Genomic DNA, 18,204 nt, shown 5'->3' on the forward strand with positions numbered 1-18,204 from the left:
AAGGCCTTGACCGTGTAGACCATGCATCACGATTGATCTCAAGTCCAAGGGCCTAAGTTTGATATATCGTCTGTAACAGGATAATTATCATTGACAGAACACAAATTGGTGTGATTAAAGGAGGATGCGCCTCTCACAAATAGAGTACAAATCCACATTACTGTCTTTCTATATTATTTACTCTTTATTGAGATTGACTTATTGCATTACTGCAACAAATATTAATTGGGGAAGTCATTTGGTGTACAGACAACATTTATATTAAAGAAAAAGACCATAAAATAGAAGTAACCTAGACGATGCAGCAGGAAAAACATTATTTTTTTAATTGCACACAAACAGATAAACACATTATAGTGTATGCAAAGTGAATAGCAAATATACAATAATAATAATAATAATAATAAACAAAGTCATGTTTTCAAAGCATTATAATTTATAATTCAAATTCGTGTTAACAAAAATCTCGGGTGATGAAGAAACCTTGATTTATGTCACTTAGGTGTTTGGTTCCAGTTTTGTGAATTTATTTTTCTACTTTCAAAAAATAGGAGTGAAATATTTTAGTAAATGTTCTGAAAATATGTACATAAAACTATGGATGGGAAAACATTTTTGAAAGCCAGAAATCTTGATGTCATGTTTCCATATAAATCAGTTTAGTTTGTGTCTGTGAAGTCAGTTGGTCACACACGATGTCCACACAAACATCTGAGAATGTTGAGCCTGTCCTGTTCTTGTGACTAGTATGTGTATCTGACAGAAACAGACGTGCACAGTACCCAGGGAATCTCCCACGTGTTAGCTGAACAGAGACAGGATGCTTCCTCTGATGTGTCTGAACAGGTATCTGAAAAACCAACTCCTCTGACAACTTGCAATTATGCCTTTCATCCTCATTTAATAGGTTACTTACAGAAGGACGTGTGTTAAGTTTGTCAACTGTAAACAGACTATTTGGTACAAGATAACATTAATTCAAAATCTGCAGCCTGTACTAAAACGTCCACTTTACCTACGTATTGACATTTCAGAGTTAGGTCTGAAGCACCAAGACCAGTGTGCAACATGTCTTCCAATCCATTGGTAATACAATTATATTGTCCAGTTTCTAGCAGCCGATTGATCCCAAAACAGTGTTGAATGTTGGGATTGCAATGATTCAGCACTGATAATGTGGCTTGGGAACCCATTCCCTAGCTTCACCACTCCCTGTACAAACATGCGTCTCCCTAATTTATTTCCACTGATTTTCAAATTGTGCCCTCAGGTCCTGGTCTCGGTGCTGTGTTTAAAGTATTGGCTAGAGTTAACTTTGTCTTTTAAGATTTTAAAAACTTCAATCAAAGTCTCCTCTAATCCTTCTTTGTTCTAGGCTAAATAACTAGAGTTCCCTCTACCTACCTTCATAACATTCCTTTAAGCCCTGGGATTAGCCTGCTGGCTTATTATAAAATTGTATTCCATTGATATAAGCCAATACACACTGGTTATGAATTGCAGCTGCATAGTACTGTATCAGTACCACCAAATATGTGTATTATACTTAGAACACGTTCATACTGTCTAACGATACACCATCAACTGCTAACATAGTCAACCATGATTAGGTCCTCATTTACCACAGTTAATTGAGTAATAACTCACTTTGGAATGTATTTTCAACTGGATAACACCAGGGCATGCATACTGCATAGGATATAGTCAAGCACATTGGGATTAGTGTAATTAATCACTACGATTTATCAACTTAAGCCCAAAATCACGCCACACTAAAACTGGAGAGATGGAAACTCAGAAGTGTGACGTGTATAAAAAAAATGTAAGATTCAAGCTTCACAATGAATTGCTCCAAAGGTAAATGTAATAAAGAAATGCCGGCACAGTGACTCTTTAAGCACTAAGCTTTTAAATTATCCAAGCACAGCAATCTCACTGCGACAGAGAGAAATGATATCGATAAAAAAGACCTCAAAGAGTCTTTTGAGTCGCTTGCCCTCAATTATCACATAAAATAAGTAGTAGGCAGCAAATATGACCAAGGGTAATATTCCCTTGCCTCTCCCGTTAAAGATGGCTGTAGTATTTGAAACCCTAGGCCCACACTCAACAGGGAGAAACAACAACGAGAGATGTTTAACGCATAATTAAAAACAAGGCTTACGGCAATTTGTTTGGAGACATCTGTTTTGTACACCTCATCAAGAATTTTCACTCTCTTTGGTGCTGATTCCAGCAAGTACTACAAAGTCCTGAAACATATGAAAATGATTCCACAAGAGTGAAGATAAATAACGTCTCAGGCAGAAGTAAGATCAATGTGTTTGAATGTAAACAGAGATGCTTCTTTTGGAATTAACAGGGATCTTCTGCAATGAACCTTTGGCAGCACTTTGGTCTTCAGAAATGTGTGTATTCCATAGCAGCTGCATTATTATAATGAAACAGCAGAATAATGGCAAGTTTCCTATTCAAAGAGTTCGGGGGGGAGAGACCAAAGTGCAGATTCAATAAAAGAAAAATACAGCACAGCTGTATGACCAATGTTATTAAACACATGATTACACAAGTGATTTATAACCTGGTGATTCTCCAGTGTAATAATCTTCCCCTGTTAAATGATGGACATCTGTGTTGTCTACTGCAGGGGTTCCCAAGCTTTTTTACCTGAGGCCCACCTGTTCAGCTGCATTAGGCACTGCAGCCCACTGTTAGCACAAATTAAAAACATTATATATGTTTAAACCTGTAACCTAATAAACCTAATCTAAACTGTCCGTTATTCATTTGAATAAATATTGTGAAAGATGGAAATCACATAGAACATGCACTGAATGAAAAAAAAAATTGAAACACTTTAATTTTAGTAAACAAAATAAAATTACAAAAACTAAAACAGACGTTTTTATCAGACCTTTAAATTAGGTACCTTTGTATAATTGAAAATTTTAGAAATGCAGTTATTTTTCTTGGTCATCAAACAAGAAAGAAGTGCATGTCTCTTATTATTCCCTTTCATAAATACCTGAACAGGAATCACTTTTGAGTAAAACCAGTACAATATGCACAAAAACATCTTAAATCCTAATTTCTGAATACTAACTAAAATGTCCAGCCGTTACCTCTTACGCTGACCTGTCATGCACAAAAAAGACAAATGCGCACAATACAGAGGGAAATGAGAGCCTTGCATAAGTTGCTTTTTTCGCCAATACTCTGTACAACCAAATACAACTTGCAAAATTACATTCAGTTGTCTTGCAACATCCCTCCACCCCCCAAAAAAATAAAAAAAAAATAAATAAATAAATATCGGAGCACAGCTGCGCCACTTAACCAAAAGAAAACTTATGAAAATAAATCCATCTGCAGTGAAATTTGAATAAGTCAAAAAACTTTTTTTTATTATTATTATTATTTTCCAACAAAATATATTCTAGTGGTATTTTAAGATGACTGTAAACGAGCCAGTGATCAATAAAATAGCAGTATATCCAAACATTAATAAATCAATTACAGGTATGTAACAAGATTTATCAGTTTGACTAATAACTTGATTTTGTTCATATTGAAATTCATATCAAGTACAAAAGTTAGTATGAAAACGTTTCTACAAAAGAGAAAACCCATTCCAGAACCTCAAAACTGAGCCCACGGTACAAATGCATTCAAACTCCTGTAGCTGTGTTTTTTGTTCTTTATGCTTTGCAAAACGTATTCTTCGGTAGCGGATTCAACATTTTATTAATACTGAACACACTTTTTACATCAGCCAGCAGAGCAATCACATGACCTTAACACTGCCCTATTGTCAGAGCTCTCGCTCTACATCCCGCCTACAGGTAGGCAGTCTTAGCTCTGATCTGTGAATTTTTGCTTTGATTGACAGTTTGCCAATACTGCCTTGCTACACTTTATTTTTCTACAGTTACAGCTGCCGCCAGAGCCTGCTTTTCGCTATTAATAGAATAAACGACACAGAATAGCATTGCTCTCACAGTTTGGGAACCCCATAGATACAGTACATTGTGCTGGATTGGCCTTCCCCATCGAATACGTTTCATTTACACAATAAGATTGTGTAAGTGTGTCGGGACTAGGCCTTTCTCATCTCTTGGTAATACAGTTAATAAACAGCTTCCCTGACCATGGCTCTGGATTTATTCAGGGACATCCCTGAGGTTGTTATCGCCAGTTATTTTATTTTATTTTTCATATTGTTACATTTTGACATGCTAAATAAGTTATAGTTGGGGTGACCATGTGGCTTAGTATTGGAGCTTTAGAACCCAGAACCACTCATAAAAAGGTCCTACATGCTCTTTACATTTATAGACACTAAATTAGGCAGAGTGTTCTAGAAGTCAAACCTTCTTGTGTGTAATTTACTTAAGAAACTTCAGATGAGTTATTATCACTCTCCTGTGCTTTTCACCTTCAAACACGACCCCCTGGTCAGTCCTGTTATGAAATTACTCCTTTTCTTTCCACCAGATCCACAAAATAATTATTTCCATCCAGGCTTCAATACATTTGATGTGGTGAAACAAGTGAAGTTTGAAAGATAGGGTTTTGAAAACTCGATTCAGGAGATTCCACCCTCAACACTGCATCAAGCAGCCCCCTGTGACAGGACACTTCACAGTACCGTGCCAGGGCTACTCGATTCAGGAGATTCCACCCTCAACACTGCAAGCAGCCCCCCTGTGACAGGACACTTCACAGTACCGTGCCAGGGCTACTCGATTCAGGAGATTCCACCCTCAACACTGCAAGCAGCCCCCCTGTGACAGGACACTTCACAGTACCGTGCCAGGGCTACTCGATTCAGGAGATTCCACCCTCAACACTGCATCAAGCAGCCCCCCTGTGACAGGACACTTCACAGTACCGTGCCAGGGCTACTCGATTCAGGAGATTCCACCCTCAACACTGCATCAAGCAGCCCCCCTGTGACAGGACACTTCACAGTACCGTGCCAGGGCTACTCGATTCAGGAGATTCCACCCTCAACACTGCAAGCAGCCCCCTGTGACAGGACACTTCACAGTACCGTGCCAGGGCTACTCGATTCAGGAGATTCCACCCTCAACACTGCATCAAGCAGCCCCCCTGTGACAGGACACTTCACAGTACCGTGCCAGGGCTACTCGATTCAGGAGATTCCACCCTCAACACTGCATCAAGCAGCCCCCCTGTGACAGGGCACTTCACAGTACCGTGACAGGGCTACTCGATTCAGGAGATTCCACCCTCAACACTGCATCAAGCAGCCCCCCTGTGACAGGACACTTCACAGTACCGTGACAGGGCTACTCGATTCAGGAGATTCCACCCTCAACACTGCATCAAGCAGCCCCCCTGTGACAGGGCACTTCACAGTACCGTGCCAGGGCTACTCGATTCAGGAGATTCCACCCTCAACACTGCATCAAGCAGCCCCCGGTGAGGTATTTTTCTAATGGTAATATAAAAAAAGAATATATAACATATGTTTCATATTAGGCACATAAGTTGTTATCCTACCTGTCATTTCAGTTTACTGCATGCATCTGAGTGCAGCTTGCCGTACTCCAATCAAAATGACTACTTTCAAGATTAAATATTTCCTTCTGATATATTCCCAGTTGCATTTGTGGAACAAAACAAAGGATTGTTGTCTCCAGGTACATTGAAAAATAAGCAACTAGGCTTTCACTGAGTTTGCAGCTTGACAAATCCACAATCATAGCAATCTCTGTCTCGTAATCAGCCTACAAACAAAGAAAGGTTTGAAATAAAAAAAAAATTTTTTTAAAAAAACACGTGTGCTAGGAGGAGGGGGCATGTCTTGTTTGCTGCATTTACAAAAAAAGACTATATCTTACGTTATATTAAAAAAAAGACATGTATTGTAATACATGGGTCACATTGAGCCACGTGGCGGTTCTAGGTAGAACCGTTTATAACTTTATAATTTTTGTGATTCTGGCTATCAAACGCCGTCTGGATAGTCAATTCAAATATTTAGGAAAAGTCCAAAACGGACACACATACGATTTACAACGGAAGAGTAATTAAAATTTTAAATCCAAAATGGGCCAAATGGACCTGCATGACGGTTCTAGTGTTAAACCAGCGCTCCATTTTTTTTATTTATAGCTTCTAAGCTTCCCAAAGATACCGCCCCCTTTCATTCTAGCTGTTACAATGACGGAGCAAGAGACTCAAAACGAAACCTAGGCTGTGAACTCTGTCACATGATAAGAGGTTTAACTTCAGGCGCTAGCAGTACACACACTGAATACGTCTTTGGAAAGCCCCGAGTCTGTACTTTTAAACAAGCCATGAACCAGGTAGGTGGCTTTTACGGTGCCTGAGTAATATGCGTGTAATCTTAGGAGCGCTGGCGCCCCAAAATGAATGGGGCAGAGTTTTAAGAGTTAAAGCGAAAGTCACCGCTTGCAAAACAACACCTAGAAAGACTTAGTATCATCTTTTTTTCAAAACTGTTTACTTACTGCAGTGTACTGAGTTTCTAAAATCCTTAAAGATAGCGGCTGAGTGTCACGTACAAGAGAACAAAGTCTCGCGGCATTTAAAATATTTAGCACTACTTTTATTTATGTTAACCAGAACTGCTCAAAATGTGGCTTATAGTGCTTTCGTCACAGACACCCACTTCCTTATACATTGTTGTAGTGTTTCAGGCATTCTAAATTGGGTGTAAAATACAGTAGCTTGGTGTCTTAAAATATCTCTGCAGGATTTTCCTGCACTGAAAGTTGCAGATATGCGGGAGCAACTTGGAAAACGCACGTTCCCGCAATCCCACACTGAAATGCAAGCCTTGATTATGTACTCCAGGAATGAACTCTGCATTGACTGTTTTGTCTAAGTTTTGCACTGGTTTTGCCTTGTTGATTAAGATGTACACGTCCTCTCGTCCTGACTTTCCGGGCGAGCCCCTTTCTGCTTTTGTGAGATCAGAAATGCCAGCCTCACAGTCGTACCTAGATTAAAGACCTGTGATGGCAGGACATTCAGCAGTCATTCTACACGGCTTGAGAATTCCCAGTGAAATTGTGACTTTGTTTGATCATGCTTTTGTTTAGTAGGCACTGTACAGCAGATTTTGTTTTTTTTAAGTGTCCTGGGATGTGTGTAGATGAAGGGTGGTATATAAATGTAATTGACACTTTGGAATGGTTGCTTATTAAGAGAAACTGTTTTTCGTAGAAAAATATAGGAAAACAAAGAAAAGAATCAAGTCATGACATGGGATAACCCTTATTTCTGAATTAGGGAGTATTAACATTAGCGGTAAAGGTTTCTGGTAAATCTTGGTATACTATATTACTATATGAATTAAAACACCAAGATTGAATACACGGGGGAAGACTACGTATAGTCTAAAAGTGTATTTACTAGGTTTCTTTTAGTAGAAATTTGTTATGATGAATCAGTCTTCTAGTCCCAAATAGCTGGTTAAAAAAAAAAGAAACATTGTGTACCTTAAACGGCTTGCAATAAAAAAATCACTGGACCGTTACAGATAACACAATGTCCTAAGACGCAACTTCACAGTATCCACAAAGCCTACCATGGCCATCCTCAATAAAACTGCAAATGTACTCCAATATCTGAACCTGTTCTCATAAAATTGCTTTCTCATTATAGGTAAACTTTGTCATCACTGTCACAGAACAAACAAATAGCTTTTTACAAATCTTTTAGGCCTGTCCCCTTGGAAGAGGAGCCGCTACGAAGCCACTCCCTCTCTGGAGTGTGAACTGTCAACGCCCCTCCCCCTGAAGGAATGATTCAGTTATCTTGCATTCCGTTGTTAAAACCGACAGGGCTCTGTGACAATCATGTTGTGATGAGATTAAAGAAATGTGTTCAGTTTAATAAAAGACAGCTGGAAAAGAGTGACGGATTGCTCTGTTTAGCCTGTTAATTGCTGTTCAGACACCCAAGCAACTTAAACCTAGGCCTGCCTGAGTCTAATTGCAATTCAGATCAGACACACGTTTAAATTCAGCAGCACATGAAAGGCTGCATTTTCTTACTGCAGCACCATCGTTTCGAAATTCAGCTCTGTTCTGAATTGTGTAGCTCTGGCGACAAGCAATATTTAACCCTCATAAGGCCACGTTGGAAAACAGACTTTCCTGGTAACCTAGGGTCCAACTGGACCCCAACAATAAAACAGCATATAACTAACAACTGGAGTAAAGGAATGCATGGAAATGTGTATATGAACACTATTTTGCTTTTTCTTTACTTCTAGCCATTATTGTGTTGTTTATGCTATCCAAAATGGATAAGACGCCCAATGCACACAGTTATCTCCTAGCAATTGAAGGCACCATTGTATTCTGGACACCGTATTTTATTCTAGGAACATGTCACAGGCACGTGATATATCATTGGAAAGCCCCAAGCCTCCTCTTTCATTTGGTATATGGACTGTGCTCCTCGAGTTACAGGCACTTGAACACACCTGCCGATTTGCTGTGCGTCACAGCACTGGAGCACTGAATGGGTGGTAGAAAGTATGCATACGGGCATGCCTGACATCAATGGAAAGTGCAAAGCCTGCGCTTATAAAATGACGTTGAAACCGGAACGCTATCTGTTGAAGCGACCGAGTAATAGGCAACAAATGAAACTCGTGTCACATGACTCAAGCCTTAGTTTTGGTTTGCTGTAGCTTCGCTTAGGAACGTCTGTTCAGGACATACGATACATCATTGGAAATCTCTAATTCTGTACTTTCAAACAAGCATTGAACCAGGAATAATGGTTCTATTACAGTGCCTGAGATAGAAGGTCGGGCCTGCCGATAGACTACGTCTGGGGTACATACGGACCCCAAACCTAAAACAATTTGAGAAATTCAACCAGGCTACCTGGTCTAGAATTATCCTTTGCATAGTGTAACAGGATGGGTGCCTAACAACTACCTAAAAGGAAACAAAAATCAAGTCACTAGATCCGTATAATAACTGATACTAAAGCACCGTGGGGTCCGAATGGATCCCAGGTTACCTTAACTCCAGGAGCTGACTGATATGAGATTTACATGAAATCAAAAGAATAGTTTTTTTAGACAGAAGATATTTAAAATATTTCCAGGGGGGGTATCTATTTATAGTTATGCTAAATCCTTGAGACCAAGCTATGTTATTGTCTAAAGGTCTACCTTTTACTTGAAATCAAAAGAATTAGTCTAGCTTCGGTAAAAAGTGATGTTTGTGTGGCTGCTGTTTCGGTGTGTTGGGTTAAAGTACACGCACATACAGAGGATTCCAATAATCTCGGACTACGTTAAATCTATAACAGACTGCTTAGAAGACTGTATCTCAAAGGTCTATGTAAGGCTAGGAGTGTGTTTTATAAGTCTGGAGAAGATTTAAGGCATCTGACCACCATGTACAGTGTGACAACAGGACACATTTTGAACGAGGACCCTAGATTAACAAGCACTATTGTATTTACTAAAATGGATAGTGTTAATTTCCATGAAAGCCACTACACTGGGCAAAACAGTAGATTGCACCATTTGCCAGCATTCATTAAGGTCTTTCTCATTTCAACAAATTGCTTAAAGAATCACACCATAGAAATGGCTTCATAATGTCATATAAAACACTTCAAATCAAAATCCGAACGACGTTTAAAAAAATCATTGTTTCAACTCATTTCAACTAGTTTATTATTGGCTAGAGATCCACAGTGAACGGATCCCTAATCAAACTGCAGGCCTGAAAAATATAATTGGAGGAACTGACAGCCATTCGTTTTACAGATGGATGATGCTACTATCAATACAAGCTTGACTACTGTATTCCTTCAAATTTAAGACGCCGTCCAAATTTTCCACCCTTAATTTGAGGAAAAAATCCAATAAACATGCATTCACAAAGATACAACCTCAACTGCGCATGTGGAGGCAGTTTGCGGCCATTCTCACACCTACTCACACCTGTTTTTCTCCCAATTTGTGAACTGTGAACTGTGGTATTGCATGTTATGTCCAAAAATATGGGGGTCTGATGAGCATTTCCGATCTGTCCAAGCTGGTACTGTTTGTTAGAAATGCTGACATTATAAAAGCTTCTCTTTGAATTCCACATGAAGCGAATGACTCTTCTTTGAAAATGGCTGCCTGTGATTCGAGACCGGGCAGTAACGTTTTGGTTTGTCTTTTCTCAGCAGTCAGTCATGTTGCTGCTTGTGTATTCGGGCAGTGACGTCTTTCTTCGTCTTTTCTCGGCATCAAGTCACATTGCTGTTTGTGTACTAGGATAGTCATGTCTTTTGTTGGCGATTTTAATAAACGCATCACTATACTGTACTACTGTATTATACTGTACTGTGTTTTTTGTTCTAATTTAAGACACAGGCTATTTTTGAGAAGCAAAAAATTGAAAAAGTGCATCTTAAATTGTAAGGAATACGGTATTTAATAGAATATCAAGATAATTCAATTCAAGATATGTAAACAGATGTTTAGAACTACTGAATGTAACCATTCTTGGAAATATATTTGAGTGGGCAGACGTGTGTGCACATGTTCCTTATCGTGCTATATAGACGAGAGATCAGTTTTTGTATAGGTAAAGTAAGGGAAAAGATGATAGTGCTCACTTTGTACTATTTCCTAAAAAATATGCTTTGATTAAGAAAAACCTTCCAAAAGTTATTTTACCCTTTTGTGGTTTTGGCAGTTGGAGTTAGGATTCTAATGTAATGGGAGTCTATGCTTTGTCCTCACTGTGATAGTGTGGTTCGTTTTTTGTATTACTGGCTTTGGTCGTGAATTATTTCTAGAGTAATATGCTTAATTCAGTTCAGTACATTCTGCTGCAGGAAAGAGTTAGTATGGGAGCACTGATACTCCAAAACCAGATGGTATGGAGCCTTGGGTTGCTAGGCAACACACACATAACAGAGTGTCTAAGTCATATATAAGTGTGACTGATTGCAAACCATGGGCTAGCGGTCAGAATGTTGTTGGACATCTGTATAGATAATTAAAGGAATCCTAAAGCTGCACTGAAATTCCAGGGTGAACTCTTGAACCCATCCTTGGAAGTTTACCAGCACAGTGATGACTCTCTTAGCCACGTATCATTGCTTTTAATATGAAGGAAACCGCTTTGAAATGTAATAACTCCTTTATGTATTGAAAACACTGTGATGTGCATGCCACGTGTTTCATTAAGAAAACTAGTTATTTTATCTTCCATTATACACATTATATGCAAGATTCAACCAGAGAAGATGCCCAAAGAATAGAACATTTAAACCTCTTAGTTGTAATTCTCTAGTTTTTCTGCTTTACTTGGTTGTAAAATGTATGGATTTGTTTATTTCAGCAACAGGACACATCAGAGATTGATATTCAGCACAGATGATCTATCTACTGGATGTGTCTGCCAATAACACCTTGAGGGGCCTGCAATTCAATCTAATTGTATTGCGCTGCTATAGCTACTGTATGCGAGTCATTCATATGATTGAATTATGGTTATAAAGACTGCAGTAGAAAAACGTTCCTGTCAAAAGGTATTGTGTGTCCCTGTGTCTGTCTTGACAATTGAACTATTATCCAAAAAGGGCCTGTATTAAGCAGCCATGTATTAAAACACAAGAGTATCTGCGTCAGGACCCTGGAATCATGTTCCTATAAAACTCATGTAGAATAGATTATAAGAATTACTATTGGCTCCTTAAAGGATATTTTTATCTTCTGTGAAATGTGTTTGATAAAGTCATTGAATGTGTCTGCATAGACAAAAAGACCTTACCACTTAATTAAAGGGCATATACTAGTCCTGTGAGGGAGAGTCAGCAAATCCCTTTTCAGTTCTACCTTTTACTGAGGTTGTTACACAAGACTGCTCTACTGTGTCAACTGTGTCATTTTACAACCTGTCGTTCCATCGTATTCAGGGGAGGTTTGTAAAACTTCATTGGGCTTTTAAATACCAGCTTCACAGCAAGTGTGGGCTGGCTCTGCTTCCAATAACAAACTTGCATCACCCCTGTAAACTAAACAAGACTAGGAAAAAGTGCTCTTCTTTTTTTCTCTTTTGTAGGTTTAATGTAATCTTTTATTTATATCTATGCGAGCGCACCTCAATCCTGACCTGATCACCCCAGACATTCAGTCCTTCTTGCTCAATATATATATATTTGGGTGTCAAGTCGGGTCTTAAAAGGACCCCAATGATTTGCAAGCTACAACATAGTTAGGCAAGTCATTTCATACCGTCACCACTGGTTTCTATTGGCTAGGGTTAGTGTGTGGTGGTTGGGTTATGTTCAGGGGTTTCGCTGTCGCTCGTCACTCTCGTAATTTGCGAATGTTTTTTTAAATTGACGACAAAAATAAATAAATATGGAATCGTCACTAGTGATGATCATTGCTGCTTGTACTAGAAAAAAAATCCCTTTTGTTAAAGTCACACACAACGTCTCGTTCTTCAAAAGAAGGGATCGCTAAACCATAGAGTCACTGCTGCTGATCAGATCAGCGCCACAGCTTCATCGATTCATTGACTCTGCAACATTCTTATGGCGGGGTAGGTGACGTAAATGCAGTCAGCCATTCAGCGCCTCAGTTTCATGTTGCGTGTCAGTTACCATGGTAACCCAGATCGCTTTATGAGGCTGTGCTCGGTGCTGCTGTAGCTTTCAGCCTCACATTATTCTTTGCAATCTGACAGCTTCTGCTGCTGCGCTTTCACGACTACAGAGAGTTCTGCTCAAACCTTTGCATCCGCAGTGAAAGCGGTAAACTTGTGCGCGCGAATATAAAAACAAAACTGTTAGCCAATACTTTAAAATGTTGCAGAAGAAAATCCACTCATTTTTTCAGTGCAGCCACAGTAACAGTGAAATACCGGATATGTTGAGATCGAGAGCAAGACTGCTACAATATACTGAACTTACATTCATGGCGATATATTAAATTTTTTTAGAGTACTCGGGTAATAAATGAGTGCTTGAGTAATTATAATTATTTCAAGTACTCGAGTACTCTAACCCACCCCTACTACTCTCTCATCTCTCTAGCCAATCACTGGCTCGTTGCTATGGTTTTACCCATGGTAAAGTGTGTGGTCTATGTTGAGAGGTTGTTAAATGCTACTAGAGTGTATTTTACATATTTTTTGTAATTAAACCATATTTTTGCCATTAATAACTGTATGTCTATAAGTGCGTGTGAATTTGGGTGAAAATGAGGATAAGATAATCAAGTGTATTTATTGTCAAGACCGACGTGCCGAGACCAAGATCAAGATCGAGACCAAGATCAAGATCAGACACGCCAAGACCGAGATCAAGACCAAGACTAGACGCGCCGAGACAGAGACCAAGACCAAGACCAAGACCAGACGCGCCAAGACCGAGATCAAGACCAAGACCAGACGCCAAGACCGAGATCAAGACCAAGACCAGACGCCAAGACCGAGATCAAGACCAAGACGAGATGCTTCGAGACCAAGACCAAGACCAAGGCCAGACGCTTCAAGATCAAGACCAGACGCGCCAAGACCAAGATCAAGACCAAGACCAGACGCGCCAAGACTGAGAGTCAAGACCAAGGCCAGACGTGCCAAGACCGAGATCAAGACCAAGACAAGACGCGCCAAGACCGAGACCAAGACCAGATGCTTCGAGATCAAAACCAAGACCAGACGCTTCAAGAGCAAGACCAGACGCGCCAAGACCGAATCAAGACCGAGACAAGATGCTTCAAGAGCAAGACCAGACGCGCCAAGACCAAATCAAGACCAAGACAAGACGCACCAAGACCGAGGTCAAGACCAATACCAGATGCGCCAAGACCAGATGCGCCAAGACCGAGATCAAGACCAGACACGCCAAGACCGAGACCAAGACCAGACGCGCCAAGACCGAGATCAAGACCAAGACCAGACGCTTCAATAGCAAGACCAGACGCGCCAAGACCGAGATCAAGACCAAGACCAGACGCTTCGAGACTGAGATCAAGACCAGACCAGACTCGCCGAGATCGAGATCAAGACCAAGACCTCAAAATATGACCTAGAGACCAAGACCATCTCTGACTTCAGTAGACGAATTCAAAGGGCTAGTGAATTAGGCTGCTGAGCTGCTTAGCTCCCAGCGTTTATCTAATGTGATTTGGCAATGCATTTTTCAAAGCAAGATACCCTATAATTAACAATCATAACCTCCTGGCAGTTATCAAAACAAATACCAAATAACCTGCAATTATGCTAACGTCATTAACCCTTTGCAGTCCATTGTCGGACTGGGTCCGACATTGCAATTATTCCTCTCAGGTCCTTTGTCGGACTGGGTCCGACATCATTATAGCAACGCAAAAAACGGGTTTCTATCGTTTTTTCTCCGGAAAAAGCCGAGAAAACCATTCAATTGCCGAGTGGTAGCGACAGGAGCCGAGACAAGTCGGGAAAAAAAAAAAAAAAAAGGCGTATCTCATGATTAGTCATACATATGGCCCTGGTATCAGATAACGGAGCGGTCATAGTAAACAAGCTGGCTGATACTGCATCAGTGCACAGAGACTATCACGGACATTTGCAGAGCTTTTTTCAGATGTTATAGTAATAAAATAATGACTTTGATCGCAATATTGAGGAGTTTGGTGATAAAACGAGTGATCCAGAGATGATTGATCGGTATGTACGACTATTATTTTTATTATTATTTATTTCTTACATAGATAAAAGCGATAGCGAACGAAAGGGTGTGGCGGAGCTGGAGAAGCCTAGTGAGTGCTTTGTTGATATGCAGGGCCATTTAAACCCGTTTGACTGTGGAAAAAAATACATTTTAAACAGCGCATCTAAAATTAACTGCGCATGTGAAAATAAATTGGACCTGACGCGCACTTAATAAATGGACTGCAAAGGGTTAAAAAATGTACTGGGTTTGGCTGAATCCCATTTTTCCTGCCACTTCACTCTCTGTGTAGCTGGTATTTGGGTACCATCTTACTCTATAGATATTTTATCTAAGTACAGCTGGTAAACAAGAGTGCGACTATTCCACAGTTCCCCTGCAACACTCTGCCCCCAGTGGATGTAAGAAATACCACATTTCTCTTATGATGTATTTCTAAGTGCAGAACACTGGTGTACTAAGAGTGGTGACAGGGTTAACAGACAAGAGAAAACTAAATGGTCTCCGCCAGAATGAGAAGCGTGTGCAAGAAAGTTTATTCTAATAAGAGGTAAGATAATGTTTTTCAAAGACATGTTTATTAAATAGCTAGTTGCAGTAGTTCCTCTGTCCGACCACAAGGGGAAAAGGGGGCAACGTTTTTAAATCAGAATTTCTGATTTTGTTCATCTGGAACTCAACAAGAAAAGACGATCGATCTTTCTGGATGCACTGTAGCTTACTGCATCAAGGTTTTCTTTCAAATTCTAATGAGTTACTGAGTCTCAGGACAGCTCTGTGTGAAAAACAGATACAAACAGAAACTACACAATGTGTCTGAGCAACATGCCAATGTACACAATTATTCACATCCTCCGCCATACAGTCTCTTTGAAACAGATACAAACAGAAACTACACACTCTGTCTGAGCAACATGCCAATGTACACAATTATTCACATCCTCCGCCATACAGTCTGTATGAAACAGGGTGCAGAATATGTATTAAAAGGGCTTTACTTTTTACATCTCTCTATCTGATTAGAAATTGAGACCGGGTTTTATATTATGGTACCTTTTTATTAGATTTCAAACTAATATGTTTACTTAACACAACATTTGTTAACAGGTTTGTAAACTAGTAGTTTGCAGTTAAGACAAACAAAAAGCGCCCCTGAGAATAATGCACACGTTTAATATGGTTATTCCTCTGAAAAAAGCAACTTTTCCACAAACACCTTTAGGAAATGCACGGCAACAGCATGAGCATGTAATAAGTGATAATCAGGGATATTACTGATTTGTTTGCTGCGGAAGAACGTGGAAAAATACGGATTTTCTATGCTGTCTGAAAATTTTAGTTTTACACTTGGGGCAGGGCAAAAAACATGCAAGCTTTTTGTGTTTGTTTGATAACTAAATCAATACACTTATCATATAATCATCAACACAGGCAATTCTGCTTTAAATTTATGTAAACATACTTGTTCAATAAAACTGCTTCTGGTGTACAGAGGTCAAGGTTGAGCGAGGAGCACTGTCAGTGTCACATTCATGCTGAAATGTAGCTACAGGATTACTTCACTATCCAGTGCAATATTACTACTCAACAAGCTGTTTAAAGATGCAAAAAACAAAACAAAAAAAATCACCCCTAAAGATCGGGTCAATGAGTTTGGCAATAGCCATCCAGGTGACAAAGACTAACTCGAGATAAACTAAAATGAATACAGTAATCCGCTTTGTATCCGACTGCAGTGGGACCTGAGTAAGGGGCTCCACAGACCAGATGCCATGCGTTTTTTTAATTGCGACGAGACACTTTCGCAGCGACATGACCACACACACCAGAAGTGACACAGAGGCGATGCAACAGGTTTGAAGACTGCCAGATCTATACAACTGTTCAAAAAAACTATGATCAAGACTGGTACATATTCGTCAACGTGATGTGGAAATTATGAGTGTCTTCTCTGGTGGTATTTCAACATATATGACAATAAATCATACAATCCAGTTCACTCAAAATAGACTCCTATATATCGTCTTTCAAATCTATATCTTTATAATTGTGATGGCCTTTGTCATAAGTTCTGGGTATTTTCTCAACGACAACTATTATTGTTTTCTCTGTCATTCTGGATACTGCTTCACCCTGGTGGACCACGTGCATTGAAGCTGTTCTCCGATTGCTCAATGCCCTAGTTGACGCCCGAAAAAAATCACAAAAAATCGGATTCAATCCTATTTATTTTGCGTCACTCCAGTGCCGCCCTGGTGCCACTCCCACGTTGCCTGTCGCAAATCCTGTGGTGTGAAAGATACGTATCAAAAGTATAGGTTCTGGGGCTCCCAAGTGGCGCAGCCAGTAAAGGCGCTCCACGTGGAGTGCAGAATGCACTCTATAGTCTGGGCGTCACGAGTTCGAGTCCAGGCTATTCATTTGCCAACCGAGGACGGGAGCTTCCAGGTCGGCCAGGGTGTCCTCGGCTCACCGCACATCAGCGACCCCTGTAGTCTGGCCGGGTGCCTGCAGGCTTGCCTGTAAGCTGCCCGAGAGCTGCGTTGTCCTCCGACGCTGTAGCTCTTGGGTGGCTGCACGGTGAGTCCACAGTGTGAAAAAAAAGCGGTCGGCTGACGGCACACGCTTCGGAGGACAGCGTGTGATCTTCTTCGCCCTCCCGAGCCAGCGCAGGAGTGGTAGCGGTGAGCTGAGCATAATAAAAAAAAAATAACTGGCCACTCCAAATTGGGAGAAAATAAGAAAAAATATTTGGCAACGACTCAATTTATAAAAAAATATATATATACAGACGTGCTCAAATTTGTTGGTACCCCTCCACAAAAAACGAAGAATGCACAATTTTCTCTGAAATAACTTGAAACTGACAAAAGTAATTGGCATCCACCATTGTTTATTCCATATTTAATAGAAATCAGACTTTGCTTTTGATTTTTTATTCAACATAATATTGTAAATAATAAAACAAATGAAAATGGCATGGACAAAAATGATGGGACCGCTAACCTAATATTTTGTTGCACAACCTTTAGAGGCAATCACTGCAATCAAATGTTTTCTGTAGCTCTCAATGAGACTTCTGCACCTGTTAACAGGTAGTTTGGCCCACTCTTCCTGAGCAAACTGCTCCAGCTGTCTCAGGTTTGATGGGTGCCTTCTCCAGACTGCAAGTTTCAGCTCTTTCCATAGATGTTCGATAGGATTCAGATCAGGACTCATAGAAGGCCACTTCAGAATAGTCCAATGTTTTGTTCTTATCCATTCTTGGGTGCTTTTAGCTGTGTGTTTTGGGTCATTATCCTGTTGGAGGACCCATGACCTGCGACTGAGACACAGCTTTCTGACACTGGGCAGGACGTTTCGCTCCAGAATGCCTTGATAGTCTTGAGATTTCATTGTGCCCTGCACAGATTCAAGGCACCCTGTGCCAGGCGCAGCAAAGCAGCCCCAAAACATAACCGAGCCTCCTCCATGTTTCACTGTAGGTATGGTGTTCTTTTCTTTGAAAGCTTCATT

The 18,204-nt window shown here is 40.2% G+C and overlaps 1 protein-coding gene across 2 annotated transcripts in view; it reads right to left on the minus strand.

Annotated features, from left to right (window-relative positions):
• Positions 1-18,204, minus strand: part of LOC117964677 (BMP/retinoic acid-inducible neural-specific protein 1) — a 138,296-nt gene that overhangs the window by 113,542 nt on the left and 6,550 nt on the right. Inside the window, exon 1 of one of the 2 annotated variants that reach the window (XM_059005455.1) lies at positions 2,165-2,185. The exons of the other annotated variant lie outside the window; for it this stretch is intronic. The gene's annotated coding sequence lies outside the window, so the exon portion shown is untranslated. Of the gene's footprint in view, positions 1-2,164; positions 2,186-18,204 lie in introns of those variants that run through there. 2 annotated transcript variants of the gene reach the window in all.

The sequence above is a fragment of the Acipenser ruthenus genome, chromosome 31 (assembly GCF_902713425.1).
Source record: "Acipenser ruthenus chromosome 31, fAciRut3.2 maternal haplotype, whole genome shotgun sequence".
NCBI lineage: Eukaryota > Metazoa > Chordata > Actinopteri > Acipenseriformes > Acipenseridae > Acipenser > Acipenser ruthenus.